This window comes from Bufo gargarizans, chromosome 1 (genome assembly GCF_014858855.1).
Source record: "Bufo gargarizans isolate SCDJY-AF-19 chromosome 1, ASM1485885v1, whole genome shotgun sequence".
Classification (NCBI taxonomy): Eukaryota; Metazoa; Chordata; class Amphibia; order Anura; family Bufonidae; genus Bufo; species Bufo gargarizans.
This window is the reverse complement of record NC_058080.1, coordinates 381,622,088-381,639,061: the sequence shown is the minus strand read 5'-3', so window position 1 is coordinate 381,639,061 and position 16,974 is coordinate 381,622,088. Positions and strand designations below refer to the sequence as shown.

Here is a 16,974-nt window from a genome sequence, read left to right as displayed (position 1 = left end):
GTGCAAGCAGACAGTGATCGCGCTCACGCCGCAGGGGAGAAGCGATGTATAGGAACGGCGCAGGCGCAGTGAACAAGAAGATGCCAGGGAGGGAGGGAGCCGTAGCCGGGATCATGCTGTGGCAGGACACGCACGACACATGCGCGAGAAGTGCGCTGTCCCGGCTACAGGGAAAAATGTCCATCAATATGCGGAGGAGCGGCATAGGGGCAGGCTTATCTGACGGTTGAGTCAAGGAGGCCGCTGCCCCCGTGACTTCAGCACGACTTCCAAAAAGGTGCCAAACACAGTTTTATAAGTCAATTTTATGAGACAGCACAACGCAGAAAGAAGATATGAATACATCTTTGGGCACACTATGAGAGATACTTTAAGGTACTGTGATTAGTGTAAATTGTCTTTTCCAGGTGACAGGTTCCCTTTAAGGGCAAAAACCTAAAAGGGCTTCTGTCACTCCACTAAACCGTTTATTTTATTTTTTGTTTACTTATAATCCCTACACTGCGATTTATGCCTACATAATCTAATTAATCATTTTGGTCCTGTAGATTTTGTTTAAAACGTGCTTTTAAAATATGCAAATTACTTTGCTACCAGCAAGTAGGGCGGCTACTTGCTGGTAGCAGCCGCATCCTCCGATCCTAATGATGCGCCCTCCACATGTTGATTGACAGGGCCAGGGAACGGGATCGTCCTCTGCTGGCCCTGTTTGAATTCAAAATCTCGCGCCTGCGCCGTACCTGTCTTCAATTGGCGCAGGCGCACTGAGAGGCGGCCGCTCGCTCGGTTGCTCCATCCTCAATGCGCTGATGACGTCACATCTACACCTGGCGCAGGCGTATTGAGGATGGAGCGGCCGCCTCTCAATGCGCCTGCGCCAATTGAAGACAGGTACGGCGCAGGCGCGAGATTTTGAATTCAAACAGGGCCAGCAGAGGACGATCCCGTTCCCTGGCCCTGTCAATCAACATGCTCAACATGCGGAGGGGGCGTCATTAGGATCGGAGGATGCGGCTGCTACCAGCAAGTAGCCGCCCTACTTGCTGGTAGCAAGGTAATTTGCATATTTTAAAAGCAGGTTTTAAACAAAATCTACTGGACCAAAATGATTAATTAGATGTAGGCATAAATCGCAGTGTAGGGATTATAAGTAAGCAAAAAAAAAAAAAAACGGTTTAGGCTACTTTCACACTTGCGCTTGATCGGATCCGTTCTGAACGGATCCGATCATATTAATGCAGACGGAGGCTCCGTTCAGTACGGATCCGTCTGCATTAATAACTTAGAAAAATTTCTAAGTGTGAAAGTAGCCTGAGCGGATCCGTTCAGACTTTCAATGTAAAGTCAATGGGGGACGGATCCGCTTGAAGATTGAGCCATATGGTGTCATCTTCAAGCGGATCCGTCCCCATTGACTTCCATTATAAGTCTGAACGGATCCGCTCGCCTCCGCACGGCCAGGCGGACACCCGAACGCTGCAAGCAGCGTTCAGCTGTCCGCCTGTCCGTGCGGAGGCGAGCGGAGCGGAGGCTGAACGCCGCCAGACTGATGCAGTCTGAGCGGATCCGCTCCATTCAGACTGCATCAGGGCTGGACGGAGGCGTTCGGGTCCACTCGTGAGCTCCTTCAAACGGAGCTCACGAGCGGACAGCCGAACGCTAGTGTGAAAGTAGCCTTAGTGGGGTGACAGAAGCCCTTTAACCACTGGGCTGTAGAACTCAATGCTAGATTTTTGGTGAAAAACCTCATAGTTTTTCCGGTATTATACGAGAGAAACTTCTATGAGGTTTTTGAGCAATAACTCAGTATTGAGCTCTATAGCCCAGTGGTTAAGGTTTATACCTGTAATATAGAAGGTTGAGAGTTCAAATCCTCACAGAAACATTTTCAAAACTACTGGTTACACAATTAAAATGGATGGTGTAGGCTAAGGCTGCTTTCACACTAGCGTTCGGGTTTCCGTTCGTGAGCTCCGTTTGAAGGAGCTCACGAGCGGACCCGAACGCAGCCGTCCAGCCCTGATGCAGTCTGAATGGAGGCGGATCCGCTCAGACTGCATCAGTCTGGCGGCGTTCAGCCTCCGCTCCGCTCGCCTCCGCACGGACAGGCGGACAGCTGAACGCTGCTTGCAGCGTTCGGGTGTCCGCCTGGCCGTGCGGAGGCGTGCGGATCCGTCCAGACTTACAATGTAAGTCAATGGGGACGGATCCGTTTGAAGATGCCACAATGTGGCTCAATCTTCAAGCGGATCCGTCCCCCATTGACTTTACATTGAAAGTCTGGACGGATCCGTCCCAGGCTATTTTCACACTTAGCTTTTTTTAGCTAATATAATGCAGACGGATCCGTTCTGAACGGAGCCTCCGTCTGCATTATTATGGGCGGATCCGTTCAGAACGGATCCGCCCGAACGCTAGTGTGAAAGTAGCCTAATACGTGTTATTTGATCATATTTTACATCTTGCTAATTTTTTTTCTCAAGAAAATAACATTTTTCACTGTATATTTAAGTTTTTTCAGCCTCTATTTTTAAGAAGTTTCTTTAGGGATTTGAACTCATATAATCTTCTACATTAAAGGGAAGAACCTTAACCACTGGACTGTAGAGCTTAATGCTAAGTCATTACTGAAAAACCTCATAGAAGTTTCTCTTCTGTTAAAAACAGCATAGATGTTTCTCTTGTATTATACAAAAGAAACTGCTGTGAGGTGTTTTAACAGTAGCTCAGTATTCAGCTCCATAATCCAGTGGTTAAAGACTTTACCTATAATGTGCAGATTTTTTTTTTAAATACTGGTTACACAAGTTAAAAAAGTTGGTGTAGGCTAATACGGGTGTTATTGGATCATATTTTATTTTTTGCAAGTTTTCACTGCTGGGAACACTATGTATTTAAGTTTTATTTAGCCTCTGTTTTTTTTAAGTTTGTGTAGGGATTTGAACTCACAAGCTTCTACATTGAGGACAAGAACCTTCTGTTCATGTGGATACCGCTGACTCCATATACGCAGATGTCCATGTATGGAGTCAGAGCAGGGACTCCTAACCGGGGAATTCCCCACTCTGGAGTCCAGGCTGCTCAGCCTTCCGCTATCTGGGGCGGGACTGAAGCAGGATCGGGGCCCCGGGCAATTGCCCATAGGAACCCAGGGACCCCCAAACGAAGGAAGAAGACGACCACCTGCTAAACTACAGGCATGCCTCTATAGAACGAGCTGCGACGCTGGGGCAAAGGTGAGCCCTCATTTTGCAGCTTAAAACACGCTCTCCTCCCTCCAGCGCCTTCCTGCTCGCACACTCCTCCCCGTCCCCGAGACTTCTCTAAGGTACCTGCCAAAGGCTCCTTGTGAGGTACGTGCAACGGTCCTAAAAGTGAGGGGGGCGATAAGGAGGAAGAAACCAGGGAGCGCCTATGAGGGGAAATGACCAAACTGGACGGTGTGGAAAGAGGGGCTGCTCCATAGACTTCTATCTGGAACTGCAGCCCTGAGGGGAAGGGAACTGTGCAGGGAGTGTCGGGAAATATGGTGGTGGAGAAGGGCTCCTGTGTGTGACAGGAAAACCTAATATAGGGCACTGTGGCTGTGTTCACATGCTGCGAAAAAACGGTCCAAATTATAGCCACCTGCGCTTTTACCCAGTTCAGTTGAAATGCCAGCCTTTAGTTCACACCTATGTGCGTTCACATCACGATTTTATCCCACAGTTAGGCCCTATTCACACAACGGTGTTTTTTGGCCCGCATTCTTTGAGGATAGGATGCTGATTTATTCATTTCAATGGGTCCGCAAAAAAATGCGGACAGCACACCATGCTGTCCACATCCGTATGTCCGTTCCATAGCCCCGCAAAAAAGATAGAATATGTCTTATTCTTGTCCATTTTGCGGACAAACACAGGCATTGTTACAATGGATCCGCAAAAAAATGTATGCAACACAGATGTCACACGGACGTCATCCATATTTTTTGTGGCTCTGTGTTTTGCGTATTTTTTTTTCTGTGTCTGTTCCGTTTTTTTTGGGGGGTGGGGGGGGGGAACCATTCATTTCAATGGGTCCACAAACACAAAAAAAAAGTTACTCCATGTACATTCTGTTTCCGTATGTCCATTCCACAAAAAAAATAGAACATGTCCTATTATTGTCCGCATTACGGACAAAAGAGACAAGGATAGGACTGTTCTATTAGGGGCCAGCTGTTCTGTTACGCAAAATACGGAATGCAGACGGATTGTTTTTTGAGGATCCGTGTTTTGCGGACTGCAAAATACACACAGTCATGTGCATGAGCCCTTAAAGGGATACCTCATATGGATGCTATACTCTGGCATCTGTCGCCATAGGCTCCAATTATAAAAAACACACAAACCACAAAACATTCGATTACGAGCTCCTTCAGACGACCGTATGTATTTTACCGTCCGCAAATTGCGGATCCGCAAGACACGGATACTGGCTGTGGGCGTTTCCGCCTTTTGAATGGAAAAACCCCCCCCACAATTCCGCCTAGGTTTTTGGGGGTTTGATATCACGGCGTTGACTGTGTGGCAAAAATGACATGAGGTTCTTATTCTGCGGCGCAATATAAATACAGCGATACCAGAGTTTTTGTTTTACTACTTAAAAAAAAATAAAAACCTTCGCTAAAAAACAGCCATGACTTTTTATATTTTGGTCTAGAGAGCTGTATGAAGGCTGTTTTTTTGAGGAATGGACTGCAGTTTTTATTGGTACCATTTTTGTGGTATGTGCGACTTTTTGATCACTGTTATTTAAATTTTTTGGGTGGGAAAAGGGGACAGAAAAATGGCAAATCGTGTGGTGGCGTTTTGCGGACAAGAATAGGCAGTTATAACAATGGCTGTCCGTGCCGTTCCGGAACGCACGCGGACGCCATCCGTCTTTTGCGGACTGCAAAACGCACAACGGTCGTGTGCATGAGGCCTAAAGCTCAGAGCGCTTGTTTTTTTTGTTGGGGGGCAATCTGTACTCTTCAATGATACCATTTTGGTATCCATTTTATTTACCATTTTATGATTTTTTTTAAAATCACTTTTTATCCTATTATTTGGGGAAGAGAAGTGACCAAAAAGCGGTGATTTTTAATGTTTTTTTCTTTTCATTTTGGGGAAAGTGTAGTGAGTTGAATTTTTTTTTTATTTTTTTTATTTATAAAAACCTTCCCATAGAAAACTATAACAAGCAATCTTTGTATTGCTATTCTAATAGACTCTAATGGATTAGCATTGGATTTTTCTGTGTTTCTATGGAGAGGCTTCATAGGAATTCCTAAGCAGCAGCCTCCTGTCACACAGGAGGACGGGCTGCTGCGAACATGCTCTGGCTCTCCCGATCTCCGCTTTTGGGTTTTTACGTGCTCAGGTGCTGCGGGTGCCTGCTATATGAAACAGCAGGTACATGGTGGCTATAGCACCAGCTCCACTCGCGAAGCACTCCGTAGTGTCTTCCGAATTGTGGACCCATTGAAGTGAATGGTTCTGCATCTGCGATACGGTGCACAAACAACCGGTGCCTGTATATTACTGAACCTCTTTTTGCGGGCTGCAATACGGGTCAGGCCAGCACATGTCTATGTACATGAGCCCTTAGGGCTGTTTCACACGAGTGGATGCCGTGCGTGACATCCGCTGCGTGAATGACAGCCAAGACCCGATGCGGACTGCAGGAGCAGGGAGCAGTAACATGATTGATAATGCTCCGTGCCTCTCTGTGACCTCTATACTACGAAGTCACAGTGACATCTTTATCTCACTGTGATTTCGTAGTAAAGAGATCACAGAGAGGCACAGAGCATTATCAGTCATGTTACTGCTCCGTGCTTCTGCTGTCCGCATCGGGTCTTGGCTGTCATTCATGGAGCGGATGTCACGCACGGCATCCGCTCGTGTGAAACAGCCCTTAGGCTGAGTTCACACTTCAGTTATTTAATCAGTTATTCCTTCATCAGTAGCAAAGTCCACAAAGTGATAAGGTATATAGTGGAAAGATCCGCTGTGTTTTTGACCCGCACCCAGTTTTGGCTCAGAATAATGGCTCATGCGGATCTGCAAAAAACGGATGCCGCCCGTGTGCCTTCCACAATTTAAAGAACGGAACAGGAGGCCCATTATAGAGATGCCTATTCTTGTCCGCAAAACGGACAAGAATAGGACATGCCTCATAATTTTTGCGGGGCCACGGAACGCATCTTTTGCGGACCCGTTGAAATGAATGGTTCCTTATACGGAATCAAAATACGGCCCGTATACAGAACGCAAAAAACGTTTGTGTGCATGAGCCCTAACTGATGGAAATAAATGATCAAATAACTGAAGTGTGAACTCATCCTACGTTATGTCCTATCCTGTGGATGGCAGTTACATAAACCCCTTTAGTACCTAAAATGCTACTTAAGGCCATTGGATTTTTTTCATTTTTGCATTGTCACATTCAACAGTCTTAACTTTTTTATTTTTCATTGAAAAGCGACTTACTAATGTATTGTGATTGTCTATATTGCTTCCTTTGCTGACTGGATTCATTTTTCCATCAAATTATACACTGCTCGCTTCCATGGTTACGACCACCCTGCAATGCATCAGCAGTGGTCATGCTTGCATCCTATGGGAAAAAGCGCTGGACTCTCTGGTGGCCAGGAACATGGGAGCACAGATAGGCTACCGCTTTTTCCTATAGTGTGCAAGCACGGCCATCACTACTGGATTCCACGGTGGTCGTAACCATGGAAACAATCAGTGTATAATGTAATTAAAAAAATGAATCCAGCCAGCAAAGGAAGCAATATGGATAATAACAATAAATTAGTAAGTGCCTTGCATTAAAGGGGCTGTCCGGGTTCAGAGCTGAACCCGGACATACCCTTATTTTCACCCAGGCAGCCCCCCTGAGGCTAGCATCGGAGCATCTCATGCTCCGATGCGCTCCCTTGCCCTGTGCTAGATCGTGCAGGGCACGGGCTCTTTTGTTTATCATAACACACTGCCGGGCGGAAGCTTCCACCTGGCAGTGTGTTCGGTGACGTCACCTCCATTTTCACCCAGGGCAAAGGAGAATATTGGAGCATGAACTGCTCCGATGCTCAAGTCAGGGGGGCTGCTTGGGTGAAAATGGAGGGATGTCCGGGTTCAGCTCTGAACCCAGACAACCCCTTTAACTTTAACTACATGATAAATGCTATTTGCAACCCATTTAAGGCCAAACCCGCCAAGAACAGTGGTTTCAGCTGACAGTTTAAAGTGTAACTGTCCTATTTTTTTTTTTTTGCTTTTTGCTAGTTTATTAAAACTAGGCATGTATAGTTAGTCTGTCAATGATTGCCAAAAGATCTGTAATTACCTTCTAATAACAGCTTTCATTAAAGGGGTTCTCCAGGCTTACCTTTTTTTGTTGCTATTACATGCTAACCTGTGGAGGAAAGATTATTGCTCGCATACTTAAATTCCAGAGTGCAGCCATTCTTGAGATCTGCCTCCCGGTCACGTGGTCCCTCCAGATGGCTTTTCTGTGCTTCCGGCCGAAGTCCGTCTTCTTCTCTTCCTTTCTCCAGCAGGAGACGGATCGTCATGAGTGATGTCACTGCCTCTTGCTGCAGAAAGCTCCGGGCGGCCGTCTTCACAGTGAACTAGGCTGAATGCACATATGCAGGACTGCTGGCTGCTCTTTGTATTGTACAGGCTTCTATGTGAAGCCTGTACTGACTCCTGCACAGCGCGATGTAAGCGCTGTGCAGGAGTGACAGCATAGCGATCAGCCACAGAGGCCCCCCCCTAGATTATCCCTTGCCCACCCGCCAATCAGACGATCCTAATGCCTGCTGACAGGTTCTGATCCCCGCAGTCTGTGACTGAGGGAATCAGAACCTTCTAAAATGTATATATAATGTCCCCCTGCAGCCCTCAATGTGCCCCCTCCTCATTTTATGGATGGCCGCACATTTATCACTGATTAAAAAAAATACACTACACATGTTTAATATCACCGCAACGACCTGATCTCTGAAAAGGTCATGTTACTTTCCCCGCGCGGTGAATGCCATAAAAGAAAAAACTATGATGAAATTTAAATTTTGCCCACCTTACTTCCCAAAAAAAAACAATAAAAGTGATCAAAAAAGTCATATGTGCGCCAAAAATGGTATTCAAACAGTCACCTCATCCCGTAAAAAATGAGTCCCTACATGAGACAATCGCCCCCAAAAAATAAATAAATATGACTCTAAAACATTATTATTTTTCCAAAACGCTTTTATTGTGGTAAAATTAAATAAATAAATAAAGTATACATATTAGGTATTGCCGCATCCGTAAGTCTATAAAAATATCACATGACCTAACCCCTCCGGGGGTAAAAAAAAAAAAAAAATGTCAAAAAAGCCATTTTTTTTCCCCATACATCAGAATTTGTGTAATACCAAGCGATCAAAAAGGCATATGCCCCCAAAATAGTACCAATCAAACCACCATCTCATCCCACAAAAAAAGGAGACCCTATCTAAGACAATCGATCAAAAAATAAAAAAGCTATCACTCTCAGACAATGGAGACACTAAAATATGATTTTCTTTTATTCAAAACTGCTATTATTGTGCTAAAGTGAAATAAATAAAAGGTATCGCCGCATCTGTAAGAACCTGGTCTATAAAAATATCACATGACTTAAGGTATCCCTGCGTACCGAAATACCATCGTATTTTGTAATCTTATTTATATATACTTATTTAGTTTTTTTTCAGTAGTATGATTAAGTGGTGAAAATTATTAGTGCCCCCCCATTTTTGACTGTGGTATCTTATGTGCCCCCCTATATATTGTTCCTAGAGTCGCCACTGCACAGGGGGCACTGGATGGCACAAGGGGGCAATGGTTGGCACAATAGGGGAACTGGATGGCACAAGGGGATAATGAATGGCACAAGGGGGCAATGGTTTGCACAATAGGGGAACTGGATGGCACAAGGGGGGTCAATTGATGGCACAAGTGGGGCACTGGATGGCACAAGGGGGTACTGGATGGCAAACAGGAGGCACTGGATGGCCCAAGGGGGTAATGAATGCACAATGGGGGCAATGGATGGCTCAAGGGGGCATTGGATGGCACTAGGGGCACTGTGGATGTCACTGTTATGGGCTGTTTTTAATGCACTGAAATAATAAAGTTGCCACGATTGTTTGGAAGCTGGACTTTTCCGCTGCTTTATTTGGATGCTTAACTTCATGCCAAAGCTCCCGGTGTTGCCCGTGCTTCCTTTCATATCACAGCCAGGTGAGCACACCACTCTTGCTTTTTTCTACTTCACTGTTATGGAGGCACTGTGGATGTCACTGTTATGGGGGCACTGTGGATGTCACTGTTATGGGGCACTGTGGATGTCACTGTTATGGAGGCACTGTGGATGTCACTGTTATGGAGGCACTGTGGATGTCACTGTTATGGAGGCACTGTGGACGTCACTGTTATGGAGGCACTGTGGACGTCACTGTTATGGGGGCACTGTGGACGTCACTGTTATGGGGGCACTGTGGACGTCACTGTTATGGGGGCACTGTGGACGTCACTGTTATGGGGGCACTGTGGACGTCACTGTTATGGGGGCACTGTGGACGTCACTGTTATGGGGGCACTGTGGATGTCATTGTTATGGGCGCTGAGTATAAGTGATAGGGCTCGTGCACAGAACCGTGTCTGTTTTGCGGTCTGCAAGTCGCGGATCCACTAATTAAGGTTGCTGTCCGTGTGCGATTCACATTATTTTTGCAGTTCCATTGAGTTCTATGGGTTTTAGATCTGCATTATGAGGACCAGAATATAGGAAATGTTCTATCTTTCGCACAACTGACATACGGATGTGGAAAGCACAGGGACGTCATCAGTGTGTTTTTTACATTCGTATGTCGGTTCCAGTAAAGACAGAACATGTCCTATTCTGGTCTTCAAAATGAGGACCTCAAATCCATAGAACTCAATGGGACTGCCAAAATTGTGGATCGCAAAATAGATACGGTCGTGTGCATAAGGGTTTAGATAAACTGCTCAACAGGCAGGATCATACAAGATAGGCTTAGATACACCACTCAGCAGGCTGTGTCATACAAAATGGGATTAGATATACAGCTCAGCAGGCAGTATCATACAAAATGGGATTAGATACACAGCTCAGCAGGCAGTATCATAGAAGATGTGATTAGATACACAGTTCAGCAGGCAATATCATACAAAATGGGATTAGATATACACTTCAGCAGGCAGTATCGAACACAATAGGATGTGTATCAGGCACACATACAGGATAGGATTAGATACAGATGTGATTGTATATGCTTGCTGATTCCAGCTATTTATCACTCTGAAGATGGTGAAGGAAAAGCCTGCAGACTGTCAGTGATGGGATTAGATACACCGCTCAGCAGGCTATATCACACAGGGTGTGGCATACTGCCAATATAGGCAGACCACGCCGTTGCTATGGGGCCCGTGGCACAGGGGGGCCCGGAGCGCATTGAAGGGCCCGCCCCCTTCTCCTATTCCGCATAGACAGTTTATTCATAGATAATATGGGCCGGCAATGAGGTGGTCCGTGGCCCGCCCACTTGTGTTCTCCCTTGCCTCCCCCCTAATTGTACTGAACAATAAAGTTTATTGAAAGAAGGGAAAAAATATCACACGCGTCTTTTAGCCGGCTGGCCGCCCCGTTTCCTAAGTAACACTAAGTGCAAGTGCTGGAGGCTGCAGGATGTTTAAATTCAAAGTGAGGAGTGGACATGAGAGCGAGAGGCCGGGGACAGGACACCCGCGGCGACCGGTGAGGGGGAGGAACGTGTCTGACAGGGCACCCTGACTGCAGACCTCGGCGGTGGTCAGTGATGTTTTGTGCCTCCATAGGGAGCTAGACGCATCTCCCAGAAGCTGCACGTAACGTTATGCATTTTACTATTTTATTGGTACTTCACACCACCGCCTATCCCATGACACCATGCAGTTTCTGCTGTGGTTTCTCATTCTGAGTGGCACCGCCCCGCTCTCCGTTTAGTCCCAGTGAGTATAAGATCCAGCTCCTACAGGTAGGCACCCAGCTTTCCCAGAGTCCTGAGTATGAGGCCCAGCTCCTACAGGTAGGCACCCAGCTTTCCCAGAGTCCTGAGTATGAGGCCCAGCTCCTACAGGTAGGCACCCAGCTTTCCCAGAGTCCTGAGTATGAGGCCCAGCTCCTACAGGTAGGCACCCAGCTTTCCCAGAGTCCTGAGTATGAGGCCCAGCTCCTACAGGTAGGCACCCAGGTTTCCCAGAGTCCTGAGTATGAGGCCCAGCTCCTACAGGTAGGCACCCAGCTTTCCCAGAGTCCTGAGTATGAGGCCCAGCTCCTACAGGTAGGCACCCAGCTGGGGTTGGAGTCATGATTATTTGCTGTGCCACTGTAACAAATAAAAATATAGTTTTTTATAAAGCAAGAAGGTTTTTCTTATCAGAGTACTCAATTAATTGGTAGAATACTCGATTGCTAAAATACGGTAATCGTTTACTGCAGCCCTACCCACGATGGGCCAGGGGTGGGTAGTGGGCAGGGTTAGGGGGCCCAATTCAGATTCTTGCTATGGGGCCCGGTGATTTCTATGTACGCCCCTGCACACAGGATATGATTAGATACAGATGTGATTGGATACGTTTGCTGATTCAAGCTGTTTTTCACACTCTGGAGATGGTGAGGGAAGAGCCTGTGGACTGTCAGTGATGGGATTAGATACACAGCTCAGCAGGCTGTATCACACAGGATAGGATTAGATACACATGAGGGCAGAGCCTATGGACAGTCAGTAATGGGATTTAGACACTGAGTGAGAAGTAGATTCATGTCTGGGTGTAGAAAGACACAGGAGTTGTAGTAGGTGTGGCTGCTGCAGACAGAGCAGAGTAGGGGGCGTGGCCAGCCTGTGACTCATCTCTGTGCAGTGCAGCCAGGCTTGTGTATCAATAAAGTTATCTATTCAACAAAACAAGAAGGGGAGAAAGTAATAGATCTGCCAGGATAATGTGCTGTCTTCCAGCGGGAAAGGAAAGCTCAGACATGAAAAACAGGTATTGGGGGCATATGTATGCATGGAGAGGGTTGTTAGGAGCACATAAAAAGAATTTTGATTTTGGGACCGGACAACCTCTTTAACCACTTCAGCCCCGCTAGCTGAAACCCCCTTAATGACCAGGCCACTTTTTACACTTCTGCACTACACTACTTTCACCGTTTATTGCTCGGTCATGCAACTTACCACCCAAATGAATTTTACCTCCTTTTCTTCTCACTAATAGAGCTTTCATTTGGCGGTATTTTATTGCTGCTGACATTTTTACTTTTTTTGTTATTAATCGAAATGTAACGATTTTTTTTTGCACTTTCAGTTGTAAAATTTTGCAAAAAAAAGACATCCATATATACATTTTTCGCTAAATTTATTGTTCTACATGTCTTTGATAAAAAAAAGTTTGGGTAAAAAAAAAATGGTTTGGGTAAAAGTTATAGCGTTTACAAACTATGGTACAAAAATGTGAATTTCCGCTTTTTGAAGCAGCTCTGACTTTCTGAGCACCTGTCATGTTTCCTGAGGTTCTACAATGCCCAGACAGTACAAACACCCCACAAATGACCCCATTTTGGAAAGTAGACACCCTAAGGTATTCACTGATGGGCATAGTGAGTTCGAAGAACTTTTTATTTTTTGTCACAAGTTACCGGAAAATGATGATTTTTCTTTTTTCTTTTTCTTACAAAGTCTCATATTCCACTAACTTGTGACAAAAAATAAAAACTTCCATGAACCCACTATGCCCATCACGAAATACCTTGGGGTGTCTTCTTTCCAAAATGGGGTCACTTGTGGGGTAGTTATACTGCCCTGGCATTTTAGGTGCCCAAATGCATGCAAAGTAGTTTGAAATCAAAATCTGTAAAAAATGGCCGGTGAAATCCGAAGGGTGCTCTTTAGAATTTTTTTATACAAAGTTGGCATTTGACCAAGATATTTATCTCACCCAGCATGGGTATATGTAAAATGACACAACAAAACATATTTCCCAACTTCTCCTGAGTACGGCGATACCACATGTGTGACACTTTTTTGCAGCCTAGATGCGCAAAGCGGCCCAATACCTTTGGATCCCAGACTTCTTCTCACACATATTAGGTATCGCCGCGTCGCTCTATAAAAATATCGCATGACCTAACCCCTCAGATGAACACCGTAAAAAAATGTAAATAAAAACTGTGCTAAATAAACCATTTTTTGTCACCTTACATCACAAAAAGTACAATAGCAAGCGATCAAAAAGGCGTTTGTCCACCAAAATAGTACCAATCTAACCGTCACCTCATCCCGCATGGACTCATGCACACGACTGTATTTTGTTTTCCGTGTCCAATCCGTTTTTTTTGCGGATAGGATGCGGACCCATTCATTTCAATGGGTCCGCAAAAAACACGGACAACACACCGTGTGCTGTCCACATCAGTATGTACTTTCCGTTGCTCCGCAAATCAAATTGTGCATGTCCTATTTTTTTCTAGTTTGCGGACAAGGATAGGCGTTATTACAATGGATCCGCAAAAAAAAAAACGGATCCGCAAAAAAAAACGGATGTCATACGGGACGTCATCCTTTTTTTGCGGACCGCAAAACACATGTGCATATGCATGTAGCCTAAGGAAACCCTAAAACATGATTTTTTTTTGCTTCAAAAATACTTGTGTAAAACTTTATAAATTAAATAAAAAGTATACATATTAGGTATCGCCACATCCGTGAAAACCTTGTCTATAAAAATATCACATGATCTAACCTGTCAGATAAATTTTGTAAATAACAAAAAACCGGTAATATAGAGCAAAAAGTGTAATATAGAGCAACCAAAACTCATATGTACCCTAAACTAGTACCAGCAATACTGCCACCCTATCCCGTAGTTTCTAAAATGGGGCCACTTTTTTGGAGTTTTTACTCGGGGTGCATCAGAGGGGCTTCAAATGGGACATGGTGTAAAAAAAAACTGTCCAGCAAAATCTGCCTTCCAAAAACCGTATGGCATTCCTTTCCTTCTGCGCCCTGCCGTGTTCCCGTACAGCTGTTTACGACCACGTATAGGGTGTTTCTGTAAACCACAGAATCGGGGCCATAAATATTGAGTTTTGTTTGGCTCTTAACCCTTGCTTTGTTACTGGGAAAAATGGATTAAAATGGAAAATTTGCCCAAAAATTTAAATTCTGAAATTTCATCTCCATTTGCCAATAACTCTTGTGGAACACCTAAATGGTTAACGATGTTTGTAAAATCAGTTTTGAATACCTTGAGGGGTGTAGTTACTTAGACGGGGTCACTTTTATGGAGTTTCTACTCTAGGGGTGCAACGGGGGGGCTTCAAATGGGACATGGTGTCAAAAAAAACAGTCCAGGAAAACCTGCCTCCCAACAACCGTATGGCATTCCTTTACTTCTGCGCCCTGCCGTGTGCCTGTACAGTGGTTTATGACCACATATGGGGTGTTTCTGTAAACTACAATAAATATTGAGTTTGGTTTGGCTGTTAACCCCTAGCTTTGTAACTGGAAAAAAATTATTAAAATGGAAAATCTGCCAAAAATGTGAAATTTTGAAATCGTATCTCTATTTACCATTAATTCTTGTGGAACACCTAAAGGGTTAACAAAGTTAGTAAAATCAGTTTTGAATACCTTTTAGGGGTGTAGTTTATAGAATGGGGTCATTTTTGGGTGGTTTCTATTATGTAAGCCTCGCAAAGTGACTTCAGACCTGAACTGGTCCCTAAAAATTGGGTTTTTGAAAATTTCTGAAAAATGTCAAGATTTGCTTCTAAACTTCTAAGCCTTGTAACATCCCCAAAAAATAAAATGTCATTCCCAAAATGATCCAAACATGAAGGAGACATATGGGGAATGTAAAGTAATAACTATTTTTGGAGGTATTACTATGTATTTCTAGAGAAATTGAAACTTGGAAATTTGCAATTTTTTACAAATTTTTGGTAAATTTGGTATTTTTAAAAAATGATTTCTTTTTTTACTTCATTTTACCAGTGTCATGAAGTACAATATGTGACGAAAAAACAATCTCAGATTGGCCTGGATAAGTCAAAGCGTTTTAAAGTTATCAGCATTTAAAGTGACACTGGTCAGATTTGCAAAAAATGGCCAAGTCCTTAAGGTGAAATTGTCACGGAGGAAGTTAGCAGAAAGCTGGAACTTATAAATAAACAAGTGACTGGCTTGATCCCAAACTAAGGCTACTTTTACACTTGCGTTCAGAGCGGATCCGTCTGGTGTCTGCACAGACGGATCCGCTCCTATAATGCAGACGATGGGATCCGTTCAGAACGGATCCGTCTGCATTATATTTTAGAAAAAATTCTAAGTGTGAAAGTTACTCAGATGGATTCGTCCAGACTTTACATCCGTTTGAAATTGAGCCATATTGTGTCAACTTCAAACGGATCCGTCCCCATTGACTTACATTGTAAGTCTGGACGGATCCGTTTGCCTCCGCGCGGCCAGGCGGACACCCGAACGCTGCAAAGGTCTTTATGGTAGACGGTTGCATGCCCTCGTACCTAGGATTGTGTGACACCTGAAAACCCTATAATAGTGAGGAGACACGACCACCGGCTCCCTGCACTTAATACAGACTGAGTCAGGGTCACCTAGAATCAAGCCAGCAAGGAAACACAATAAAGTAAAGGACTTATCTGAACAAACAGCAGACACAGCCTCCAGCAAAGACCACTTCATCCAGGAAGTAATATAAACCGCAAAGTGAGGCAGTATGGGAGGGAATATAAAGGAAAAGGATTAGTCTGAATAAGGCTACTTTCACACTAGCGTTCAGAGCGGATCCGTTTATATAATGCAGACGGTGGCTCTGTTCAGAACGGATCCGTCTGCATTATATTGTAAAAAAAATTCTAAGTGTGAAAGTAACCTGAACGGATCCGTCCAGACTTTTACATTGAAAGTCAATGGGGGACGGATCCGTTTGAAGATTGAGCCATAGTGTGTCATCTTCAAACGGATCCGTCCCCATTGACTTACATTGTAAGTCTGGACGGATCCGCACGCCTCCGCACGGCCAGGCGGACACCCGAACGCTGCAAGCAGCGTTCAGGTGTCCGTCTGCTGAGCGGAGCGGAGGCTGAACGCTGCCAGATTGATGCATTCTGAGCGGATCCGCGTCCACTTAAAATGCATAAGTGCTGGACGGATGTGTTCGGGGCCGCTTGTGAGCCCCTTCAAACGGAGCTCACAAGCGGACACCCGAACGCTAGTGTGAAAGTAGCCTAAGTGGCACCTGGCAAAAGGAAAGGAGATGAGAGAGTGAAACCAAAACAAAGAACATCATACAAGAGATAGAGAAGAACGTCTGCAAGACCTTCTCAAAGGACTGGCGGTGACAGTACCCCTCCCTCTACGGGTGGACTCCGGACACTCAGAGCCCACCTTCTCAGGATGAGACCTATGGAAAGCCTTGATGAGACGAGTGGCCTTAATGTCTGCCACTGGGACCCACATCCTCTCCTCAGGACCATAACCCTCCCAATGAACGAGGTACTGAAAAGAACCACGGATAATGCGAGAATCCACAATCCTAGAGACCTGAAATTCAAAATTACCATCAACAATAATCGGAGGAGGAGGCAGAGAGGAGGGTACAGTGGGTTGGACATAAGGTTTTAATAGGGACTTGTGAAAAATATTATGGATCTTCCAAGTCTGAGGAAGATCAAGACGGAAGGCAACAGGATTGATGACGGACAAGATCTTGTAAGGCCCAATAAACTTAGGACCCAACTTCCAGGAGGAAACCTTCAGTTTGATATTCTTTGTAGACAACCACACCAGATCACCCACATTCAGGTCCGGACCAGGCACACGTCTCTTATCCGCCACACGCTTATATCTCT

The 16,974-nt window shown here is 45.0% G+C and overlaps 1 protein-coding gene across 5 annotated transcripts in view; it reads left to right on the top strand.

Annotated features, from left to right (window-relative positions):
• B3GNT3 (UDP-GlcNAc:betaGal beta-1,3-N-acetylglucosaminyltransferase 3) overlaps window positions 1-16,974 on the top strand; it is a 213,237-nt gene that overhangs the window by 84,560 nt on the left and 111,703 nt on the right. For 2 of the 5 annotated variants that reach the window (XM_044270172.1, XM_044270191.1), the window contains exon 1: window positions 3,069-3,353. The exons of 2 other annotated variants lie outside the window; for them this stretch is intronic. The gene's annotated coding sequence lies outside the window, so the exon portion shown is untranslated. Of the gene's footprint in view, window positions 1-3,068; window positions 3,354-16,974 lie in introns of those variants that run through there. One more of the 5 variants, XM_044270182.1, reaches the window with a different exon arrangement.